The sequence below is a fragment of the Camellia sinensis genome, chromosome 3, assembly GCF_055761805.1.
Source record: "Camellia sinensis isolate YWXY chromosome 3, ASM5576180v1, whole genome shotgun sequence".
NCBI lineage: Eukaryota > Viridiplantae > Streptophyta > Magnoliopsida > Ericales > Theaceae > Camellia > Camellia sinensis.
The window spans coordinates 205,561,787-205,583,982 of NC_138963.1; the positions used below are offsets into that span (position 1 = coordinate 205,561,787).

Sequence of the window (22,196 nt, forward strand, 5' to 3'; positions counted from 1 at the left end):
TCAAAAATGGAGGTGTCTACACCAACACCACCTAGGAAGAACAATTCCACAAGCTATTCAGGGGTAGTGTCAATGGACAATTTAGCTTTGTCCATTGTTAACAGTACTGCCTATCGATGCACCCGGGAGGCCATGAGCAGAACCAAAATCGAGATGTTAGCTTGGATTTTCTTCAGTTGCTTTAACACTATGTTTTCTTCCAGCTGCTTCTCTTTCTGTTTCTCAACCTCCCTATCTTTCCCGGATGCCTCGGCTTGATCTAAGTGTGGTGGCTTAAAATACTGCCTACTTCGTGTCATGTGATCTATCTCTTCTGCGTACCAAGTGTTGTCTGGACGGCACTCTCCCTAGTCCTTGTTGGTGTGAGCCAAGTGTAGATCGTCATCCTCCAACCATACACCTCTGACAGCCGACAAACAGTTATTCGACTCCGTTTTGATCACTCTCACATCATAAGTATCCCCTGCAGGGTATTGGGCTAGTACTACTTTCTAGTTGACTTCAACCCTCTCTTGTTGAAATGACTTCAGCACAGCTTCCTGTTCTATGTCCACGGTACTCATAGTGCCCAGTTCCTGAGCTAAATTTTGCACGTCGGTGTTCTCCGACAGTTTTCCCTTTTCATCTGCCCTTCCGGCCACTACAACAATTACTGCTTCCCTTTCTTCCAATTTCATTTCAGTTCTTTCCTCCCTATCTGGTTCATCACTCAACCACCCATAGTTGTTTCTTGATCCATTCAAATCGAACCAGTCAATCTACACATCCCCTTGATTTTGTTCGTCGAAGAATTGCAAGTTGTCTAAGTCCTCCTCAAGTTCTGCCAGATCATCCAAACCTTGGCTCAAGCCATCCTCCGTAACCACATTGACCTCCGCTATAGTTGCCAATACCACTTTCGGCTTGTCTTGATCAATCGGCACAATGTAACAGCTTGGATCGTACACCCCTTCAGATAAATCCTTAGAGCACTCAGGCAACGGACTCGTACTTTCCTCTAAGGCCAGCCTCCCTTCTACTACAACTGTCACCACACAGGCTTAGGTTGAAGTGTGGACGTGTCCATTATGCACAAATCTGTGCTTTCAAGAATGAACACCGTTGGTCTGGGCAGGTGGAAAGGGGTAATATATATGCTGGGGTCATAGGGGATGGCCGGTGTATAGATTAGGTTTAGATTTTGAGGTGGGAGAACTTGATTGTGGGCTAGGAGGGGGTTTATAGTTACATTTGGTTTCTGGGGTGGTGTAATCACGTTATTATCAATGAAGTCTTGAATCTCATGACACAATCTGAAGCATTAATCGGTATCGTGACCATGCTGCTGGTGAAATGTGCAGTACTTCGCTGGGTTATGTTTCGGTGGAAGAGGATCAGGTAGTGGGCGAGGCTCTAATGGTTAGAGGTGCCCGTTTTTGACCAACACCTTCATGGCTTGAGATAAGGTCATGTAGAGTTGGGTAAAGGTCCTTTGAGATCGGGCAGAGTTGTTTGAAGTTTGTGGTGTCGTATTAGTAAAAAGATTGGCGGTTTTGGTTATGGTGCTGACAATGCTCACATCCGACGGCCGCACAGCTATGCTATCAGTGGTGGTTGCATTAGAACTGCGCACAAAAGGCCTTTTTGCCTGCTTCTTCTCATCAGTAATCAGCCCTTGTTTCATGGCATTTTCAATCTGAACCCCCATCTCATGGAGCTCGATGAATGTGAACAGAGGTAGGACGATCATTTTTTGAAACAACTTCCCATGCAGATTGCAAACTACCATCCTTATCTGGTCTTTCTTAAAACGCCGTGTGGTCATCATTGAATTTTTCGCCCTCTTCCTCATCAAAAATTCTAAGAAGCCCTCATTTGGCTCCTGGCACATTGCCTCGAGATCACGAGTTGCGACCTCGATTTGCGTATTGTATGAGTACTCTGTAACAAAGGCCTCGGCCATTTCTTCCCAATTCTGTTTCACAGAATCCTCTAACTTTGCATACCATATGGCTGCTATTCCAGACATGGTCTGGCCAAAGAGAGAAAGCTTCTGCAATCTAGTCAAGCCCATCGACCGCAGGATGTCTGAAAACAACCGTAGACGTACCATGGTATCTCCAGAGCCATCGAATCTATCGATGTGTGGCATTTTGAACTGATCTGGCAATATCACTGCAGAGTTGGTATACCCATTTTCTATATCGAGGATGGAGTTAACATTGTGTGCTCTCCTAAATAGCTTCTCCAGCTTGTTGACCTTAAGTACAGTTGGGTCAACCTCAAATTCAAATGGAGCCTCGGTTTGATACACAGGTGCTTTGGAGGCTTGTGTTAGGATCGGCTCTGCCGAATTGCCCTGATTCTCTTGGACATTAGCAGTATGGACAGTACCTCCAGGTGTTGGGATACCCGTCAGAGGCACATGAGATGCAGAAGTTGCTGCCGGTTGTGGTTGTTGTTGTTGCAGCCTATTTATTACCTCAGCTTGACGAGGTATGACCTCGGCCTGATGAGCAGCGTCTTGCTGCAGGGTTTCAACTGTTTGCTGAAGGTGATAGATCAATTCCTCCATACTGACTGGGGGATACTGTGCCATTGGAATGGGCGAGTGATCTTGTACTGCACTAAATGTAGAAGACTGTCCCTGAGCCTGACTGGATGCAGGTGAATTGAGAGGTGACTGCTATAAAAATTGAACGGATGAACTCTGTCTGACTCTCCTCCGTCTAGTAACCAGTGGGAGCGAAGTAAACACGGGTTGTCCCCTAACAAGATCTCCGGCTTTGCAAAGCCTTCAGACTTGGGTCCAGAGTACTTGGGGGATATCCAAACTTCTGAAGCTATGGTGTTATACTACCTAGCAAAAAGAAATAAAGCAAAAAGAAAGCAGTAATCAGAAACCGCACAACACTACAACTACTGATGTTAACAACACATAGATGTAATCAAAGTTGTAGGACTACACTCAACACTGAATTCTGCCCCCAAAACGAATACCAAACTTGCAACCGACATGCACATTCCAGTACAGTTTCACTGTAAAGCACATACCAGTTATTGTGAGAGCCAAAACACCCCTATGAGGGGGTAGGGATACCATGTCCTAGTTTCGTCAGGAACTAGGCTTCACTATTCAAACAAAGCGGTTTCACGTAATCCTGTATTTGGGTGAGCATCGTATCCTAGTTTGGAACAGTCTCTACGACTTTTCGATATGCAACTAGGCCAAATGGTCGAAAGGGTACCTCAGCAAGGCCACCTAATATACCTCTCACACCTAACACCGAGAAGTGAAAGGAGGATCAAATGGTACAGCGGTAGTCCAGATCTAAGGGTTGTGTTCCCATCATGGCAGAGCCCGTGACCGGTTAGCCTTTTGGCAAGCTTTTAGGCAAGCCTCCGACAAAGCGTCCAAGAATAACAAATAGTAAACACAGTGACTTAAACGCACCAATGCAAATACAATGCAAACAAACATATAAGTGTAGATAAAATTTTATATCATGAATTTCAAGTCAAGTTCTCTAAATTCCCCAGCAGAGTCGCCAGAAGCTGTAGCTTAACTTTTTCGTGCCCTCTTTTGTAAGGCGAATAAGCCCTACAGTATTGGACTCTCGCGGTTCTGAATCTGATCTCACAAGTACAATGTGAAATAGATAAACACCAAAGACTCCCAATCTGACAAATCTTTTGGAAAATCAATTTTGAGTCAAATTGCCAAAAATAGACTGCTTTGCTAGATATAGAATCGCCACCTAAATATTTTTTGAGAAAAATTTAAGAAACCATGACTCGTGCCAAAGGCCACATGTCCGTCATCACCAAGATTGTCTTGGCTCAGGAACTTAGGTACGAGAGGGGAAGGTCATGAATTGAGCACCCCCACTCGCTCGATCAAAGATCGGCCTCTCCTAATCAAGATATCAATCTTATTTAAATTATATGATCTTGTTCCGGTTCATTAGGCTAGCACTACTATGTGATGTTCACAGACACAAGTATAGACTAAATCACAAGAATTGGAACACTTCGATTCATATTTGTTTTGAAAATTGTTTCGATTATGTACTACTTGAAAAAGTGATCGCATAAAAACATTATTCAAATTATTCCAATTCAAGCAACTAGCCTTCATTCACAGGCATTCAAGTAGTTTATCAATTAAGCATTTAGCCTCATGGCAACATTCACATACATGCGATATACTAAAGCGAGTAAAGGCTCACTTAGTACTCTAGGCCAAAAAAGATAATGAAGTTAGAAAGATGCATGATTTCTAACTATGCAATATGGCTAATGCAATATGCAACTAATAGGCTCAGCTACTAATATAGCATATGAATCAATTTGATAGCAAACGGTCTAAGCATGTATTCAAAGAAGTATTTAAACTAACAATGTAAGTTAGAATGATACGCCGAGCCTCAGTAAATGCAATACAAATGGATGCGAACATGAAAAATGCTAAACGAAACATGATGTCCCTAATCTAACCATTGTAAGCAATTAAATAAAAGGGAGAAAGAAGTGGGATTGGAAGACATACACATTATTCCATTGCACTCTCATGAAGGAAAGTCCAAATGAACTAACTAGCTAGCTAACTAAGGCCAAGCTAATTATTACAACACAAAGTAAATTAGCTAAACTTCTTAACTAATTATTACAACAAATGAATTAACTATTCTAGTTAACTAAAATAATTGCAAGACAAAATCGAATAACTAGTTAACTAACTGATTAATTACAACACTTTACAAAATTAACTAGCTACAATTAATTAATTACAACAAATATCTAAACTAAATATTTAAATTTAAACATGCTCGGTATGAGAGGTATGCTCATGCGCGTGCTCAGTTTCTACCCGAAAAGGCCACTATTTTGCTTCCAAAAGGTCTCTGTTACATAGTAGAACACTTACACCTTTGTCCACTTCCATAATAGCTTTGCTCTACTCAAAAAACACACTGCTGGATTTTGCATTAGTGGCCAGCTGGCTAGGAGTGAGGGCCTTCCGGCCACTGTTGCACAGTTTATCTTGCTACAATAGAGAAACAGAGCATGCACAGAGCATTCTCAAGGGTTTGTTTGCACAATTCACCATTCCTTATCATGAACAAATCAAAGGAGTAGTAGACTCGGTCCATAAATCATTAACTCAAGCAATTTCATTGCATGATGGCTTATGAACCAAAGTGTGCAAGTTCAATAAATGCAACAAAATAAGACTCTAACCTCCTCCCTTTCACGAATTGATCAAGGGAAGTGGTGAACTTGGAAACTTGAACCATTTCATCACTAATGAGTATGAAATGCCTCGAGCTTCCATGTGTTCAATTAATGTCCGATTGAACACCAAACCAATTCTTATCTTGCATCATTTTAGTCTCATTTTAATTACTTCCTTTTAATTACCAACCATGCTTTAATTCATTGAGTCCAAAGGTGAGTTTAAGGTCCTCTAATGGAAAGAGGGCTCAAACCAAGAGTTCCTTTGAGCATGAAAGAGACATCATACCGTTGGTAATGAACCCCTAAAGCGATTATACCATTAAGCATGACATCTCAATCTCACGCTTAAACAAACAAGTCGTTTGAATCACTTTCAAAGCAAAACAAAACCAAGAAAGGAGAGTGGTTGCAGAGGTGATTAAGAGTGATCACAAATATGAAAAGTCATAAATAAATGCAATCAACTCAAATAAGATGGTGTCTAAGGCCTAGAACACCAAACCCATAAGGACAATTACACTACAATCATGCAAAACAAAGCTCAAATGCAACTATCAACCAAAAATAGTGCTAAAATAGTCTAAAAATAGCCCTAAAATATGTTGGAATTAAGAAAAAAAAAGCTAGATTAATATGCTAAAACATAGCACAAGCTAGGCTAGTTAGCAAAACACAAGGAGGGGACTCTAACCCCTCCAATTTTGAAATTTAAAACATGATTTGGGCCACTAAAATAACTATGAAAAACAATGTTTAAAAGCTCAAAAACAGATAGCAAAAGGATGGGAAACACAAGGGGAAAAGACCTTCAAAATAAGGTGCAAAAAAGGGTGAACCACCCCCCAACCTTTAATGGCCTTAAAACCCAAGTTTTAGCCCAAAAATACAAAGTTTTTACAGCCCAAAAACACTTGGAAATTCCAAGAAAAAGAGTAGTTAAAGCAAGTAAAGAGGCAAAGCCTTATACCTCTTGAAGATGAAATCAATTCCAAGCAATAAAACTAACCAAACACACCCTCAAGAGATCCAACAAGCCTCAAAGACACCTCAGGTCAAATATGGCGAGGTTTCGTTAAGGTTGTATGGGCAAAGGTTAAGGATGTGTAGGCAAAAGTGTAGAAATTTGCAAGAAAGAAAGCAAATTGTAGAGAGAGGAAAAATTTTGCTCCAAAATTTTTCTAACCCTAAAGCATGAGAGGGAGGTCTCCTATATGTAGAGAACCAAGCAATTCCCTCAAAAACATCCAGCCATACACGTGGGAGCAGATGGAAGCATCTGTGTAAACAGTTGGCACAACTGTCACAAAATATCTACAAAAGACACTGGTGACTGGCCGGCCATCATTGGTGGCCGGTAGGCCACATCAGAGGCCAGCAACCAAGAGTGATGGCCGACAGGCCAAAAAACCAAGGGTTGCAGACTTGAAAAACTAGGGTTTAGTCCAAAACAAGGCAACATGGGTGCACGGTTTGAAAGGCTCAAAGCTGTGGCGTTCCGCTAGGGACTTCAAACACTTGACAAGCGTATAGACTCATCATCGGGTGTGCAAATGATGACGTCCAAGTCGTAAGGGCCATAAAAAATGAGGTGTCTACACACGCGGTTTAAACATGTATTTAACGAAGTATGTAAATGACAATACTTTGTTAGAATGATGAATCGAGCCTCAATGCATGCAAAACAAGCGGATGTAAACATGGAGTATGCTAAGAGGAAAGTGATGTTCTAAACTATCCATCATAAGCAAGTAAATAAAAGGGAGAAAGACGTGGGGTTGGAAGGCATACACATTATTACATTGCTTGCCCTTGCACAAGAGGGTCCGAATGAATAAACTAGCTAGGCTAATTACCTAATTAACTAACTATTACGAACCCAAATGAATAAATTAGCTAAGCTACTTAACTAATTATTACAATAACAAACTAATTAACTATTCTAGCTAATTAAATAAATACAACACATAATTAAGTAGCTTATTTTAAGCACAATACTAATACTATTACAACATCACTTCATGGATCTCAAGGATCGAGGAAGGGCTCATGCACGGATGTGGATTTCCACCCGATAATGCTCTCCGTTTTGCTACCGGAATGCCTCTGTTGCACAGCTATAGTTGGAAAAATGCACTATTTTTCACCTCAGTTTCAACTCTGCTCTGCTAGAAAAAGGGCACTGTTTGCCCTAAAAAAGTGGCCGGCAACCCAGAAGTAGTGGTCGGCAGGCCACTAATAGTGGGTTGTCATCCAGAAGAAGTGGCCTACTGGCCACCAACATTGGTGCTCTCTTGCAGCAACAAATCATAAACTAGAGTATTCTTAGGGGATGTTTATCCACTGTGCCTCTCCTTATCATCAAACAGGTCAAATGAGGAGTAGGTTTGATTCGCAAATCATCAATCGGCGTAATTTCATTGCATGATGACTTATGAATCAAGGGACACAATTCAATAAATGCACAATTTAAAGACTCTCAAAATCCCCTCCCTATCATGGATTGATCAAGACATTAACACTTGAGCCGTTTACATCACTAGCAAGTATGAAACGACTCAAAACTCAATGGGTTCAATTAACATCCGATTGAATCCAAGTTGATTTTATTATCTTGCATCACTTTTAGTCCTAATTTTATTCATTCATTTTAATTACCATCCATTCCTTAATTCATTGAGTCCAAAAGTGAAGATTAAGTCCTCTAATGAAAAGGAGCACCAAACCAAGTGTTGTTTTCGGTATAAGAGAAGTGTCATGCCATTGGTAATGAACCCCCAAAGGGATTAAACCATTAAGCACAACAACCTCAATCTCAAGCTTAAACAAGCAAGTAGTTTGAAACAACTTTCAAAGTAAAGAAAAAGCCAAAAAATGAGGGAGGTTGCCGAGGTGATTAGATATGAATACAAGTATGTAACGTAAGAAATAAACGCTATCAACTCAAATAGGTTGGTGGCTAAGGCCTAAACCACCAAACCTACGAGGACCATTACACTACAAGCATGCTATACAAAGCTCAAATGTAATGAACAACAGAAAACAATCCTAAAACAGTGCTAAAATAGTCCAAAAAAAGGTGCTGGAATTGAGGAAAAAATAGTTAAAACTGTAAGCTAAAACATGGAGCATGTTAAGCTAGTAAGCAAGCACAAGGAGGGGAGGATAACCCCTCCATTTTTGGGACTTCAAAACATGATTTTTGCCTCTAAAAAATCTCTGAAAGTCAATGGTAAAATGCTCAATAAAAGTTGATAAGAAGGTGGGAAACACAAGGGCAAAGGCCTTAGAAGCAAGGTTCAAAGAAGGGCTATCAACCCCTCTACCCTTAATGGCCTTAAAGCACAAGTTTTTGTCCAAAAATTCAATGTAAAAACAGTCCAAAAATAGTAGGAAAAATAGCAAATAAATCAAAGAAACAAGACAAGACTTATGGCTCTTGAAGAGAACCCTTTCTAAGTGACAAATCAACACTTACACAACCTCAAGAGCTCAAAGTAAGCTCAAAAGTACCTCAGCTCAAATACCACAAGGTTTGGTTTAGAGAGTATAGGCAAAGTCTTAAGAATTTGCAAAAGAGAGAGGGAATTGCAGAGAGATAGAAATATTTTTGCTCCAAAATTTCTAACCCTTAAAAATGGAAAAGGAGGTCTTCTATTTATAGAAAAACATGAAACTCCCTCCGAAATATCCATACATACACGTGTGGGCGGATGCATGCACCTGTGGAAACAGTTGGCACAGTTAGCATAAATATCTACAAAAAACACACAAGTGGCCGGCAGCCCACACTAGTGGGCCAGCAGGTCCCAGGGTTTTTAGGCTTGAAAAACTGTGGTTTTGGCCCAAAATAAGGCAAAAGGTGTGTAGAGTGGGAAGCCTCAAAGCTATGGCATTCTGCTGAGGACTTCGAGTACTTGACAAGCATATACAAATTCATCATTGGGTGCACAAGCTGTGACGCCCAAGTTATAAGAGCGGTCAAAAATGGGGTGTCTACAAGAGCCTATGGTGAAATTTGATTAAAAATTGATTCAGACCAAATTGATTAGATTAAATTGGTTGAATTAAGCTTAATTACTTAGCCTTAATAAAATTTGAGTAGGCAAGCATATATATGAGCCTAATTGCACTTATACTCATTCTATTGGGAGCTCAAATATTGAAATACACACCTTAGAGAGAGAGGGAGCCGGATTTAGAGAGAGAGAGGGCTCATCCTTGAAAGTTTTGCGTGGAAATTCAAGAGCTAGGTAAATTAGCTCAAGATTTAGCTTTGGTTGGAAGAATTGAAGCTTCTAGGTGAGTAATAAAACTCAAATTCATGAGTTTTAGTTTATAACTAAATGAATTCAAAGTGCACATGAATTTAAATAAATGAATTAAGCTAAGCATGGTAAATTTGAGATCATTGGATGCATGCATGCAAGAATTGACCATAATTTTGCATGTTTGAATGTAAAGCATGTTGATCATGTTGTATTGAGGGTTGTTTGACACATGCATGTAAGAATTTCCATGCATTGAAGCCTAATTTCAAGCCTTGAAGCTTGTTCATACTAGATACAAACATGAATTGTGCATATATAAAGTTTATGGTTTGAAATTTGTTAAATCCATGGAATTTTGAACTATGGTTGTAAGTTATCTTCAAACATATGTTTTTGGGAGTGTACTAGCATATTTGAGTGTATTATACATGAATTAGACCTATGGAATTGTGATTTGAACTTCAAATAGAATTCTAGAAAACCCAGAAATCGACCTCTTCGTTCGAGCGAAAAATGAAGGCAACCAAAAGTTTTACAGAGATTTACACGATGGCTCGTGCGTCAAACATTGCGCTCGAGCGAGGCTGGCTCAAGCGTCAGAAGTCTCGCTTGAGCATGAAATACATGCAACCAGTACTTTTATAGATTTTTACAGGCCGCTCGAGTAACCAAAGCTAAACTTGAGTGGAGAGCCCTGTTTCAGAAATTTTTATTTTATGTTACATTTTCCGTTCTAATTCATTTCTAAGCACTCTTAGGCATGCATTGAACATTGTAAATGAACTAAAGGGATAAGAAAGAGACCTAAGAGAAATAATAATTTAAGAACGGATTGAATTGTTTTGTGACCCAATGTATTATGAAATGTGCAGGGTCAAGCATGAGGACAAATCCATCGATGGAACACTGTGAGTAATATCTTAGTAAAGATACATTCAAGTATGCTACTTTCCAAATGTTACTTTTGTATAAGTTTCATGGATTTGTTGATTTGTGAATGAGTATTCGTTATGATTAATGTTTGTATAAGGCGTTATGAGGAAAAATGTATTGGGCCGAAAGTCGTTTGAATACGAATACGATTATGACCACAAATATGAAATGCACATAAATATAAATACGAATGAATTGGGCCTGAGGCCGTTTGACATGATTGTGCCATAGCGTTGACCACAACTAGGAAGTTGCTAAGTCCCGTAACTAGGTCCCGTGGCTAGGTCTCATAGCTAGGCCTCGTAGCTAGGCCCAATAGCTTGGTTCCATAGCTAGGTCTTGTAGCTCGGTCTCTTAGCTAGGTCCTGTAGCTAGGTCCCATAGCTCGGCCCCGTAGCTAGAACTCGTAGCTAGGTCCAACAGACTGGTTCTGTAGCTAGGTCTCGTAGCTAGGTCCCATAGCTAGGTCTCATAGCTCGATCCCATAGCTAGAACCCGTAGCTCGGTCTCGCCACTAGGTCTCGTAGCTAGGTCCAATAGCTTGGTTCTGTAACTAGGTCCTATAGCTAGGTCCCATAGCTCGGTCCCATAGCTAGAACCCGTAGCTCGGTCTCGTAGATAGGTCCCATAGCTTGGTCCAAAAACATCTTTGACCGCTACTCCAACCTAGCTCGACCCAATTTGGCTACACAAAGTACCCTCTCAATTACATTATATTTTTATTCGAGAAACTCATTTTATGTGAAGGGATTATATTTAAGTTTGTGATCAATTTTATAGGGAGAAAAGCTGTTAAAGTTTGGGTTATGTAAAAGCCTCACAAATCATAGAGGGTGTCCCCTACTAGCTTAGATATATACCATATGGAAAAAGTTGGAAATTTTAAAATGAAGGAAGATCTTGGCTTCCCATACCTGTTATTCCTCTATATAAGGGGCCACACCAATTCCAAGTACAAAAAAACACCATTAATTCTTTATCCATGGCTACTCACCTTACCTTGTATGTTTGTCTCATTTCTCTAATAATCCCTCCATTCATTTCCACTTTGGCACAGCCCGACAATTACATAATCCACATGGACTTGTCTTCTATGCCCAAAGCATTCTCTCGCCCCTATAGTTGTGGTACTTAGCCACCATTGCCTCCATTTTAGACAACACTAAAGCTCCCACCACCACCACCGCCACTTCAACCACCTCTAAGCTCTTCTATGGTTATGGTAATGTTATCCATGGTTTTAGTGCAAGTCTTTCCCCCTCCGAAATTGAAGCCATTAAAACATCCCCCGGCTACGTTTCTTCGTATAGAGACATGCCGCTCAGAGTCGACACCACTCATTCCTCCCAATTTCTTGGCCTTAATTCGGTCTCGGGTGTGTGGCCCGTGGCAGACTATGGCAGAGACATCATAATTGCGCTTGTCGACATGGAGATTTGACCTGAGAGCAAGAGCTTCGACGACGATGGAATGACCAAAATTCCATCAAGATGGAAAGGAGAGTGTGAAATTGGCACCCAATTTAACTCCTCAAAGTGCAACAAGAAACTCATTGGAGCTCGATTCTTTAACAAAGGCCAACTTGCAAAATTCCCGAACTTGACAATTTCAGTGAACTCCACCCGTGACATGGCTGGCCACGACACCCACACCTCCTCCACGGCAGCATTGTCGAGGGTGTGTCCTATTTCGGCTATGCCTCAAGCACTACTCGAGGCATAGCTCCACAGGCCAGAGTGGCCATGTACAAGGCCTTGTGGGATAAAGGCGTGTACACGTCAGACATTCTGGCGGCGATTGATCAGGCAATCGCGGATGGTATCGATGTCATGTCCTTGTCTTTGGGCATTGATGGAATCCCGTTGTACGAAGACCCCATCGCCATAACCACATTTGCAGCCTTAGAGAAGGGTATTTTTGTCTCTACATCTGCCGGAAATGAGGGACCATTGCTTAAGTCTCTTTGCAATGGGACACCTTGGGTTCTCACTGTCGCTGCGGGTACCATAGACCGCAAATTCAATGCTAATCTTGCTCTTGACAATGGCATCACCGTCACAGGATCATCTTTTTATCTCGGAAATTTGACTTCTTTGACTCTTATTTTTATGAATATGTGTGACAATTTCGAAGAACTGAAAAAGATTGGGAACAAGATTGTGGTGTGCGAGGACAAGAACAATTCGCTATTCGAACAAGTTAACAATGTAAATGTTACTGGTGGGATTTTCATAACGAAGAACACTAACTTAGAATTCTTCATCCAGAGCAAGGTTCTAAATCGTGATATCCGGTAACGTAACGATATCGATCGCGGAGTATCGGTATTGGTAATATCAATCGGTACGTATCGGGAATCGGATGTCGCGACGGTGAAATTTTAAAAATCATTTTACTGGTTTTTTAACTTTTTCTTTCTCGTACCGGTGAGTATCGGCCCGTCGCGGCTTGTGTAACGGTTACAGGCTGATACGTACTGGGACTCGGCCGATACTCCTGCGATTTTCAATCTTAGCGGTATACCGGCCTGTATCCGTCGCGGCACCCCATTTTTTCGATACGTATCGGCCGATATTTAGAACCATGATCCAGAGCACATTTCTAGCTATGTTTTTAAATCTTCAGAATGGGAAAATTGTTCTAGACCACGTTAAAATAAGCGGTGACCCGAACGAAATGATGGAATTTCAAGGAACCAGCCTCGGCACTAAGCCAGCGCCGAAAGTGGCTTGTTATAGCTCGAGAGGGCCATCCCAAACGTGCCCTTTTGTGCTCAAGCCGGACCTTATGGCTCCCTGATCACTATTCTTGGCCTCGTGGCCTCAAAAAATTCTGGTAGTGACTGATTTGAATTCTGTCGGGCCGCTTTTTAATAACTTCAATATTTGGTCGGGAACGTCCATGTCGTGCCCGCATGCTGCTGGAATCACGACACTTCTGAAGGCGGCGAAACCCGAGTGGAGCCCCGTTGCTATCAGATCTTCCATGATGACAACATCATATTCGACAGACAAATTTTCAGCTCTATCCAAGATATTGGGAATGGTAAACCCGCCACTCTGCTTGGCATCGAAGCTGGCCATGTCGATCCAACCAAGGCCTTAGACCCTAGACTCGTATACGATTTAAAAAAAGAAGATTACGTGAATCTTCTTTGTGCATTAAATTACACCATGAAGCAAATACATGCAATCACAAGGTCATCTTCTTATGTTTGTTCAAACCCATCTCTAGACCTGAACTACCCATCTTTCATAGCATTCTTCAATGCAAATGACTCGCATTCGGATTTGAACACTGTAAAAGAGTTTCAAAGGACTTTGACTAATGTAGGAGAGAGAATGACAACTTATGTTTCAAAACTGAGTCCAATGGAGGGATTGAAAGTTAGGGTTGTGCCTGAGAAATTGGTTTTTACAGTGAGGTATGAGAAGCAAAGCTATAAGTTGGAGATAGAAAGTCCAAGATTGATGAAAGAGATGGTGGTATATGGTTCACTGAGTTGGGTGGAGGTTGGAGAAGGGAAACATGTAGTCAGAAGTCCCATAGTGGCAACAAGCATAAGTTGAGAACCACTTTGAGGGCAGAGATAACTCATAACTTGCCCGCATCATCAATACATTTGATCATTTCCTTTCTTAAATAAAGTTTCTCTTTTTTTTTTTTTTGGTCACATGGTAATTTTAATTGGTGAAGAAGATTTCAGATGAATGCATGGATGCAGAGTGATATCCGATAATCTTGATGGCAAGCGGCTTGACAAGTCACTTTCATATTTTTAAATGTGGGTAATTTTTGATATTTGTCAAGTAATTGAGAAATAAATGATAATTTCTTAATATATGCTATGATTTTTCATTTATTGAAAATATGACGTAGAAATGTTGATTGTTAAATTAATTAAAATTTTAATTTGTCTTTAAGTATTATTATTATCAGATAGGTATGAATAATTTTATTATTTATATCCTCAAAACAAAAGTCAAACTAAACAAATAAATATTGAATTAACATAATCAAACTAAACATATAAAAGTTCGATTATTGTAATATGAGGGCAGAACTGTGACATGCTCATGCATACAGCTTCCTAGATAGAGCAGAAGATGGTGTGTAGACACCCCATTTTTGACCGACCTTAAGACTCATACATCACCGATTGAGCGCTCGGTGACGTTGCATATCGTGCTCGTTCAGAAGTCTCAGAGTCGCGGCCGTGAGCCCTGCCTCCAGATTTCCGAACCCTCTTCTGTGCCTTGCCTCGGTTTGCGAACCAGACTCGGTTTTCTTTGTTTCTTTTCCTGAGGGGAGGGAGAGGTCCCATAGACCATCTCTCAGTGGCCGTGGGCTACATTTTGTGGCTGTAGGCCATTTTGACCATTTCGGAGCTCGGTTTCCGGTTTTTCAAAACCGTTGGCCATGTGCCTCGGTTCGGAACCGCCTAACCATCTCCGTTTGCTCTGATTTTTGGCATACATCTTATTTACTCCCTTTTGAGGGACACTGAGGTCTGAGAGACCCACTTCATGGTGGAATGCCACTGTCAGCGCTTAACAGGCAGTTTTCGGGGCCCCGAACTGCGCGTTTTGGCCCCCGAGCATTCGTTTTGCATCGATTTTCGTTCATTTTTGGCAGGTACCTCTGTTTCATCACCAGGAAGGCCGTAGAAGGGTGGGAGGCCAGAAATTGTTTCAGAAACCAGTTATATTCCTCCGGCGCCCTCCGACGCCCGTTTTTTCTCACTTCCGAGCCAATGTTGAACAACCTTGGGCCATTTTCTTGAACTTTTAACCACATATTTGTGTTGTACATACATGGGAGGGCACCGAAAGTTGGTGGCCGGCCAGTAATTCCACCTGACCGTTTTGACCCCCTCGTAAAAATGGCTTGTTTTCTCTCCTGTTTCATTGTTGCCAATTTTGAACCACAGGGTTGTGTTGAGGGCACCTAGGAGGACACCTATCTGTGGTGGCCGGCCATTAAATCTTCTTCACCTTTTTGACCCTTGGCCGGCCGGCCATGGGGAGTAGCCGGCCGGCCACCTGCAGCTCTGAAAGTTGGCCGGCCATGATCCTTGCAATGTGTACTTTACAGCTGTATATCTGTTTTTCCCCAAAAACATCTATATCCGGGGGACAGCTTTTGGGGGAAAACTTGGTCCTTTTTCCCCCACCCTTTCCTCTCCTTTTCTCCCTCTCCTTGGTCCATATAACTGGCATCCAGCTTTGGTCCAAGGGTTGGAAGAAATTTGCCTTCAAGCCTTGCATTCATATCTCCCTCCATCTCTCTCTTTCAATCAAAAACATCCAAGTTCTACCACCTTTTCTTCATCACCACCTAGCATCACCACCACTACTCCATTTCCAGTAGCTTGGGGAGCTTTCCAGTAGCTAGGAGGTATCACTTCTCAAGCCAAGAAGAAACCAAAGACTTGTCTTCAAGGGTAAGTACCATTTCCCCTTTCTTTGGCTCATTCTTTCATCATTTCTTAGCCATACATGCTTGTTGTTTTGAGCTCCGGCCCTAACTGAAAGTGACATTATTTTGAGCTCTTTTTCACTTTTTCTTAAGGGCCTCTCACTGTTTGAGGCCCTCTTGATGCACTTTCTTCATTATCCCTCTTGTATGCCATATTCTTGCATGATATTTTTAGCTTGTGTGTGATCTGTTTTGGAGCATGATGTAAACTGTAGATAGGCTTATTTTGAGTCCTTCTTCAACATTGAAGAAGGGCTCATCACTGTTTGGGACCCCCATGTGCCACTTGTCATTATACCCCTCTTTGGTCCCCATTTTTGCATGATTTATTAGCCTATTGTGCTTCTATTTTTGGGTGATTTTCAAAACGGAAAAAGTATTATTTTGGCCTCCTCTTCATGTTTCATTGAGGGTATTTCACTTTTTGAGGCATCCTTTATATACTTTGTGTTATATCTCTCTTTTTGGCCATATTTTGCATGATATTTTTGGCTTGTATGCATGCTGTTTTGGGTCCGTCCATCAACTGTAAAATGCATTATTTTTGGTCCCTCTTCAGTGTTGTAGAAGAGTATTTCTCTTTTTGGGCTTTGCATCTACCACTTGCTCCTTTGTCCATCTTTTGGCCTATTTCTTGCATGAGGGTTTAGCCATATCTGTGCTGGTTTTTGTGGTTTTCCATAAACTATAAAATATCATGTTTTGGGCCCCTCTTCAACTTTGTTGAAGGGCCCTAATCTGTTTGGGGACAGCAGCTGTGAGTTGCTTCTTTATCTCGCATTTAGAGCCATTTTTGCATGCTAGTTTTTCCCTATTTCTGTTTGCTTTTTGGTCATGCTTTGAACTGTAAGAGTGCTTATCTTGGGGCTTCCTTGCTTCTTTCTTCACATGTCATGATCAAATTATGCATGCTTTGTATAGTTGTAAGCCATTTCATGTACCTAGTTTTGCATTTCGGGAGAAATTCCATGCATCGGGTGTCATTTCGCCTTGTTTCGGGGCTGTTTCCCCCCTCATTTTGCTACTGATTTTTTCATATTTGCATATCATATTCCATGTCTTTGTCATGTCTCATTAGAGTGGCATTTCGGTGCCTGAGGGTCGGTCCTCGGTTTGCGTGCACGCGTGCACGCATTTTGAGTCGTCTTGTTTTCATCTGATGGCCTCCTATGTGAGTGTGGCTAAGGCTCTCTCATGTTGGTGTAAGCCCATTATTGCATTGCGTATGCCATTTCATCCATAGCATTGTGTATGCCCGGTTGTGTATTACCTCGTGCAGCGTGTATGCCATTCCATAACATTGTGTATGTTAGGATTGTATCTTAGTTGCATTTCATGCATGTCATGCATATTGCATCGTGTTTAGGATAGAAGTTAGCCCGGGCACGGGAAACGAGGCACATTTCGTACTCCGAGTGACGGAACGTGTCTCAATTTCCCAGTCACCGACACTCCGAATTATCCATGATGGAGTTAGGTTTTAGTTGTGTTTTCATGTGCATTCATCCTATATTGAATTGTGCAATTCGACTCCTCGGCCATCATGCCTCGATATGCGTGATTGGTGGCACGAGGATCGAGGCATGCATATATCTGTGAAAATACATTGCTATGCCCCTTTCCTGCTCTCTGTTGCAGCAAATCAAGAATCAGCGGTCTCCCGAGGCTTGGCACGCATTTCAAGAACAAGTGCAAACAGAGGCTAATTGAGGCATCCCAGTGGATTTCCGTGCAAGGCAGCCTAAGCATACATCATTCGTCAGAATCAAGGCAGTCCCTGGCTTGCACGCCAGTTTTACAGCTTTCTTAGTTAATTTGTTAATTAATTAGGAATTTGTACATTATTTGGACTGTAATATTTGGACTGTACTATTCTTTTATTTGGGACTGTATATTTATTCGGACCCTCTACGTGAGGGCACAACTGTAATAAGTGTGCGTGTGTGTGTTGTATGTCTTCCAACCCCACGTCTTTCTCCCTTTTATTTATCCGCTTATGATGGTTAGATCAGGGCATATTTCAATTATCATACTAACTGCATTTGTATTTCAATTTAAAAATTGAATAACATGTTAGCTGCAGCATTCCATATGCCATGTTTAGAATAGCCGAGCTTGCTATAGTTCGCATTTTTGCATGTGTTACATTAGGCATTTCTGTATACTTAGGATCATGCATGATTTCTAAATTAATTTCTGTTTTGGCTTGGAGTACTCGGTAAGTTTTATGCTTTAGCATCCTTGCATGCGTGTGAGTGACTGCCATGATAGCATGCTTGCCATGAGGCTATTTGCTTATGTGGTATAACTGCCTGAATGCCTGTGGGTGAAGGTTGGGTTATTTGGATTGGGACAATTCGTCAAATGTTTGTTTTAAGCCCACTAGATAGTGGCAAAACCATCTTTTCTAAGCCCACCCGAGGGTGGCAAAACCTACATTTTAAGCCTACTTGCGAGTAGCAAACCATCTTTCAGAAACAAACATGAAATGTTTTGTTCCAATTTAGGCGATCCAGTCTATACTTGTATGCTGTGCGCATCACATAGTAACCTAGGCTAATAACCGGAATAAGAACACACAATGTTTTCAAAACTTGATATCATGGTTAGTAGAGGCCGATCTTTGATCGGGCGAGCAGGGGTGCTCACGAAGTGACCTTCCCCAATCGTACCCAAGTTCCCGAGCCGAGGTAACTTTGGTGATGACGGACACGTGGCCTTAGGCAACGAGTCAGGGTTTCCTAAATTTTCCAAAATAAAATATTTAGGTGGCGACTCTGTATCTGGCAAAGCAGTCCATGCTTGGCACTTCTTTCAAAAATCTGTTTTCTCAAAACAATTTGCCGGATTTGGACTCTTTGGTTCAGATTTAGAACCGTGACAATTTGAAGAGTCCTGAGCTGTAGCGACCCCAAATGAACGGAACGGGAGCTCACCCTCCCGGGGCGTTCGGGGACGTCTACATGGTGCAATTCCAAAACTCAATAATGAACAAATACAGCTAGAATTATTACTTATGGGACAACTTTCTCACTCTCTCGTACAAGTTTTCTGTCTCTTGTGCAAAAGGAAACCCATAATTTGATCATTTTGGATAAAAACCAGCTCATCTTGTTATATACTATCAAAGATAATTGTCCAATTATATGATATTCCAATACTATACTAAAATATTATATTAACAATAATTAGATTAAATGATGTTGAGATATGCATGACGTGGTATCAATATTGTATTAAAATTTTATTTAAAAAATAGATATCACATGTATTAATAAATATGGATTTTATTATCTTCATGTCTAATAGAAATATTTTTTCTTATGAAATAATCATATATATTCAAAATAAATACAGACTTTAATTAACCATTTTTAATATCAATTTGGTATCAGATTGGGGTCTAACTAGAGGTTCACGAGTCTCCACTTCAATGCATCCAAAATAAATAAATAAATAAATTAATTAATAATAATAATAATAATAATAATAATAATAATAATAATTAAAAAGAAAGAAAGAATAGTAGTGATCATGTCTTTTTCAAGTTTTTATTTCGTGATAATTTAATAAAGACAGAAAAAATATCATAGAATAATTTTAAAGATCACGTGAAAGTTAGAGGTATTCAAGAATTGTTTCTCCTGGACCACAAGCACGAAAAGCAAACTTACTTGAAAATTATTCTATATATATACTCAACGAAAATATGTGTTTTCATGTATTACAAGTTATACTTTTATTTTAAGAGTATTCTTGTATTTAATAAGAGTAATATTATATGTATAAACATATATTTCTCATAAAATATGTATAATAAAATAATGTGGCCATTTATAATCATTTTATTTTAACAATAATGTTAGGGACTCGAAAAATTTGTTCCAAAATCTTTAAAAAAAAGTATTACGATTGTGGGAGCCGAAAATAGATTATACTTGAAAACGACAAATAGAGCATCCGAGCCCGTCTAAGATGCGCCAAATAAGGCCAAATCCCACCAGACTATGTCATTACCGAATAGACATCCGAATCAACATGAAAATGTCAGGGAGCACCGAATAGCCGTTACTTGAACAACAGAGTTGAGTGTGTTGGGCAAGTCGGCATGACCCCATTAAGTGAGACCAGACTATCCCTTTCAAGAAAATATAGTAGGTGTTGGGCCCTAATAGAATGATGATGAAGGGCTAAGTTGCATGGAGTAAAGATAGATGAGAGTAACTCTATAAAAAGAGGAGGGAGGCTGGAGAAACATGGAGGTAAAAATAATAAAAAAAAGAACCTTGAACCTAAAAAGAAATCAAAAAACACCAATCTTTCTACAGAAACTAACTTTTCTGTCGGAGTGCTAATTACGGCACTACCGTTCAGAGTTTCATTTCCATTTCAGGTGATAGCTATGAAGATCCTACAAGGGTTTGTTTGGATAGAAGGAGTATTACATAATCACTTACTTACAATTGACGCCGTTTGTGGAAATACTCAAACTCATCTATGGCAAACCCAAACCACGATCCTTAAGTCATTGGAGTTGATAATGCTACAACAGGGGTAACTTCGAGTCTAGAAGAAACCACCACAAGGAGGTCTCTGAATTTTGATCCGCTAACCCCATTTCAGCCATCAACATCCACACAGGCTGCCATGCAAAACTTAATAAGTTAAATGCAGCATAGGGAGCAACGTCTCGAAGACATGGCATCACAGAATGAGCGCTTGCGCTGAGAGTTGGTAAAATCCTAACAACCGCGACCTCCCCGTGAGCACGGTCAGTCGTCAAGAATACAGAAGAGGCAACAACGTTAGTATTGGGGGCACAACAGTATGTCAGATTCCTCTTGGGAAAAACCCAAAACGCGAGGCCAATTAGATGTGTCTAGCTTATCAGATGGGGGCAGTCCTCTGCAAGTGCAACATGGACGTGAAAAGAGAGACGATGATTCAGATTCAGAGGACAAGCATGATCCTTTTCATACGATGTATTGCCAAGATCGTCTTGCCTAAAAAGTTTAAAGAACCACCGTTCACTCTCTTAGATGGAATGTCGAACCCCACGGATCACGTTAGTCATTACAAGTAAGCAATGACACTGCATGGAGACAATGAGGCACTCATGTGCCGGATAATCCCCAGTAGTTTAGGAGCACTCGCCGTCAGATAGTGTTACAAGCTTGAGCAGACTTCGATCAAGAGTTTCCATCAACTCCAAAAATCCTTCAAGGCTAGATTCATTACCAACTGAAACAAGAAGACTCTTTGTGGGCAATAAAAATTAAGCCAAGTGAGACTTTGCACAAGTACTCGGCGCGATATTAGGAGTGCTTTAATTTAGTAGATGCCGATTGCAACGATTCCATAGCAATCACTGCCTTCACAATAGGACTACACCTTGATAGCCCACTCAGAAATTCGCTGACTCGAAGGCCCCCAAGATAATTTGGGCCTTGATGAAGAAGGTCGAAGAATATTGTAAAGTGAAAGACTACACAACCCGAGTTAAAGCCGGAATGCAAGCTGAGGATTCGACAACACCTATCTTGGTGCAGTCGCTAGCTATTGCATTGCTCAATGAAACCCCTAGGAACGTAGACCCAAGAGACCGATCAAAAATGGAGAACCACCGTGATCCACGTCGACAGAACAAATAGGCGGACAGATAAGAAATACACAGAACTGTTTGAGTCAATCAGTAAGATTCTACCAAAGATCCAATATCTGGGTTCCTTCAAATGCTCAACAAAGATGTTCGGGGCCCCAGACATGAGATGGAGAGACCTGAGATATGAATATCACAAGGACCACGGGCATTCAACTGACAAATGCTACACCTTGAAGGATCATTTGGAATACCTAGTCTAGTCTGGCTGACTAGCAGAATACCTTCCAAAAAGGGTTGACCCACTAGACGTACTTGTCGTATGCCCCTGTGGGGGCTGAATAATGGAAAGATCAGATGGTGTGTATCTTTGGAAGACTGATATTAATCGGCTATATCCTACGAGAGCGGGGAGCCGAATAGAATATATGTGCCGAATAAAGTATAAGTACTTAGGGCCGAATAAAGGAAAGGACAATGATTAAAAAGTAGGCCCTGGCCCCGAGGATCAAGAAGAACATGTATAAATACAGGAACAACAGTTATAGAAAGGTATGTAAGAATCACTTCACAAAACTGGTAAATAGGCTATCTTGAGCTTCTGAACTAACTTGTCCGTCGGAGTGCTAATTCTGGCACCCCCGACCGGAGTGTTTATTTCTTTTCAGGTGACTAGCTAAGGATCACTAGCGTCTCCCAGG

General features: G+C 40.9%; 1 pseudogene; it reads left to right on the forward strand.

Annotated features, from left to right (window-relative positions):
* Positions 1-11,400: 11,400 nt before the first annotated feature.
* On the forward strand, positions 11,401-14,233 carry LOC114262582 (subtilisin-like protease SBT3; annotated as a pseudogene).
* Positions 14,234-22,196: the final 7,963 nt, after the last annotated feature.